The sequence below is a fragment of the Pinus tabuliformis genome, chromosome 5_2, assembly GCF_031772625.1.
Source record: "Pinus tabuliformis cultivar Carrire ecotype Pingquan chromosome 5_2, CPIR1, whole genome shotgun sequence".
NCBI classification, from domain to species: domain Eukaryota; kingdom Viridiplantae; phylum Streptophyta; class Pinopsida; order Pinales; family Pinaceae; genus Pinus; species Pinus tabuliformis.
The window spans coordinates 888,461,031-888,465,056 of NC_142306.1; positions in this window are offsets into that span (position 1 = coordinate 888,461,031).

Consider the following 4,026-nt stretch of genomic DNA (forward strand, 5'->3'; position numbering starts at 1 on the left):
AACACACTGAAATATTTAGTGAAACTACTCGACACTTCAGAACATGAATTTGAAGTTATGCATGAGTTTTTGTTTGATCGCACACGTGGAATCTACCAGGATTTGACCATCCAAAATATTATTAATCACCAATTCAATAGCCTTGCATGAAAAAATGGTCACAACATAAGCTTCAACATCTAGGCTACAATAAAAATACAACATTTCTTCACCTGAATTTGAAACAGCTTTCCAAATGTCTCAAATCCCTTCTTGATCTATATCATGTCACCAGAAAAAGTGAATCCAATTCTCAAAATCAAGCTGAATTCTATTGTTACTATGTTCTTATGAATCTGGGATCTCACAAGCTATGGCAGGGAGAAACACTTGCTACATGGTTTCGGAGTATAAGACCATCACTATGGAAATCAAAAAAGATGTGGAGATTATTAAAAAGAAAGATTCAAATCACGCTTGATCAATCCTCGCCCGTCCGAATGGCGAAAAACCAAGGGAGGAAAAGAGGTTACGTTGGGTTCCTGACGTGGTATACCCCTGCTACACCATTACTAAGCGTAAAAACTCTAGTTTGTTGTGTTCTGTTGTTCCCCAGCCAATTAGACTGTGTATATTCCCTTGCCGCCATAAATTTTCTGACCACTGTGTCTGCTAGTTTAACCATCGTCATCTGGTCCATTGCCCTTCCACGCCACCATGGACGAGCCTTGCTGTTCGCATGTAGGCAGGCTTCGCAAGAGCCATGGGCCTCTGGGACGTAGCTGGAGCAGCAGAGAGAACGTATTAATGCGCACGGGTAGTGTTACGGTCAACAGACGTGACTTTTCTCCAAACGGATCCGTGGCCAGTGATTGCCGGTTTTTTTTTTTTTTAAATCAAATTTCTATTAATGTTAAAAAAGATATGGTATAGTATTATAGTTAGTTTAATTAATTATATAAAAAAAAACTATATTAAAAAATTATTATTAAAAAAAAACAATAATAATTAGAGTTAATTTAAAAAAAAATAGCGTTATAAAAAAAACAGAGTTATTAAAACAAAAAAAATAGAGTTATAAAAAAAAAGGTAAAATAATTAGAGTTATTAAAAAAAAATTGGGTTCAAAGAAAAAAATAAAAATAAAATTAGAGTTTTAAAAAAGAAAATTGAGTTAAAAAAGAATAAAAATTACAATTATTAAAAAAAATAAAAATAAAAAATCGATAACCCTAGATTCAAGATAGTGTTACCAAACGAATTATATAGGCAGAGGTGCCAATGGCGTCGAGTTACTTATGTCAAGATGACAAATGCAAATAGAAGGAAACTGCCGACAATAAGCTTTGAGGACAAAGCTTCTGAAAGAAGGGGCTATGTTATGAATACAATTCATAACAAAATAAATAAATATAAATAATATAAATACTAAGTAATCAAGTAGTGATTATGTTAAGAAGTCATTAGTTAAGTGACACCTGCTTAAGTATATATATGCGGGTCCTCATCGTAACATTCATCACTTATACATTTTATATACATTAATAAATTATTATTATTAAATACCTCGTGTATTTTTACATTCAAGTCTACAAGCTATCAATTTTTATGCTTTAGCCTTGCTGTTCTTGTTTTCCCAAATGGCAAGCTCCTTATCTGAAGTGAGTTTTTCCAGTGCATTGTCTCCTTCTCCTTCACAAATCCATTTCCACAGTTCATTGAAAAGGAGGGCGTGTTTTATTTTCCAAGACCACTCGTGATAGTTCTCTTTTCTAGAGAGAGCTACACCCACAATGGAGATGAGTGAATGCATCATATAGTCTAATCTAGCCTCAAAATATTATAGTGGTTGCAACAAAAATTGATGTATTTGTAATGAAATTGAGTGGCTATGCCTTCAAAAAATCATTAATATATCTCCATTATATATACTTTTTTTTTAACATGACATTCCAAACCGTTATGTAATAATATGCCATGATCTCCCTTTTAAAAAATCATATATATATATATATATATATATATATATATATATATATATATATATATATATATATATATATATATATATATATATATATATATATATATATATATATATATATATATATATAACACAACCTCCAATCTAAATCAATGTGTATACGACCTATTCATCACATAATGTGTATTGGCCCAGAACAAAGGAGCACAACTTTTTTTTCAACTTCTTCAAAAAAGGAACTATTCATTGACCTCCCCAAAAAAACTTTCAATGCACCACATAGTCTTGTTGACGGTGTTGGACCCGCCAACATGTCAAGGGGATCTCCCCGGTAAGAAGTCCCAATTAGATCTCAGATCATTTGGTGTAGGAGTCCCAGTGGTGGGTCGTAAGGTAATGCCTTGACCGCAACATCACACAGAGGCAAGTAAGATAACTCTGTCAGTAGCAAGGGTGTGACTGATGCAATGAATCAAGGAAGGTGTATGAGAGGTTCTAACATTTCGAAGGGGAAAGGAGGTGAAGGTGAGTTGCAAGTTGAAAGGGATCAATCCCAACTTGGCTAGGAACACACAACACAAAGGACATGCACAACTTTCGGCGTAGCAGTCCACTCGGATGTGACAGTCACATCATACAAGGTAAGATAACATGTACAACACTCACGGATCAGTCTGAGATAAGTGCAATGGTTGTTACAATGAGGTTCAAGTGAAAGGTTTGTCTGGTGTCTAACCAAGCAGTCAACATGGATGGTGACAACATTAACAACAAGATTCATATAATTGCATGTGAATCAGTTCATACACAAGTACGTAAGTTAAACAACATATATCATTAAGGCAACCAAAGCAGTCCAACTACAATAACAACATATGCATGAAAATGTGTTGGCTCTTATTATATAAAGAAGTGTAAGTCACAATCATACAATACATCCATGTAAACCTACTAGCCCCAACAGTGGAACGTTACAATCACATCCGCCTGCTCCTCCAAAGAGATGTACTAGCTCTGTGTAGTGGAGAAGCCAAGGCGTGTTACAATATTGTCAAAGACTTCTTCAAGATAGTCTTAGAACAAGCTGGGCTGACCAAAAGCTTGTACAATGAGTTATGAGGGACTATTTATAGCAAAGGGTGGGGTGACCCTTGACATTCCCCTTTGTGACAGTTCAACTACCCTCATGACTCTGCACCTACTCTATGATTGTTACATCCAACCATTGACACCTGACTTACACTTGACATGACTCAACATTACAATGCACATGTACTCATGTTAGACAACATGTCTTGACACTCGGGCCACTGTGATGAGACAAACTCTTTGACATGCTTGTGATGGTGAAGGTGGTGAGCTGATGCTAAGCTTGGTCATTCGTGGTGGTGTGTATGCACCTCATGGTGACGTCTTGCTGAAGCAAACTCTTGCCTCCGTTGCAACCAGTGCATTGGTTCGGTCCCTTCATCCAACTCGTCTGCTAACATGCACATGGTCTTCTTGGGTGCGACTGAGTCAGCAACACACTGATGCATAGTGTCCGTTCTGATCTCCAAGCATGTGCTGGTGGTCATGCACATCAACTTGCCGAAGTACATGTTCAACCCCAATTGGACTTTCTTCTTGTCCTCACGTTCATGAGTGTGTTGAATGGGTTGGATTGCATGCATGCGCATAATGACATGCATGCTGCTGAATCCCTTGCATGCAATCACTAACACTGCTTACCATGTCTGCTTCATGTTAGTTGTTGGGATGGATCTTTAACTTGTATAAGCATAGTTCATCTGTGAGTGCACGATGCACCCACTGCTGTTCCTGATCTTGTTGCAGCTTATTCGTCTATCTGTGTAGCTTCATGTTCTTCCTTGAGTTGTTGCTTCAACACATGAACCTCCTTCTTTGTTCCATCTTCTACCTTCGTGTGATCTTCATGTCGCGTCGTCACTTCATAGCTGGAGTCTCCAAAGTTGCTTTCATCATCAATGGACCTTCTTGAGGTTGCAACCTTGTTCTTCCTTTGAGTTGTCAACAACCTTCCTCTTGCATTTTTTGCATTT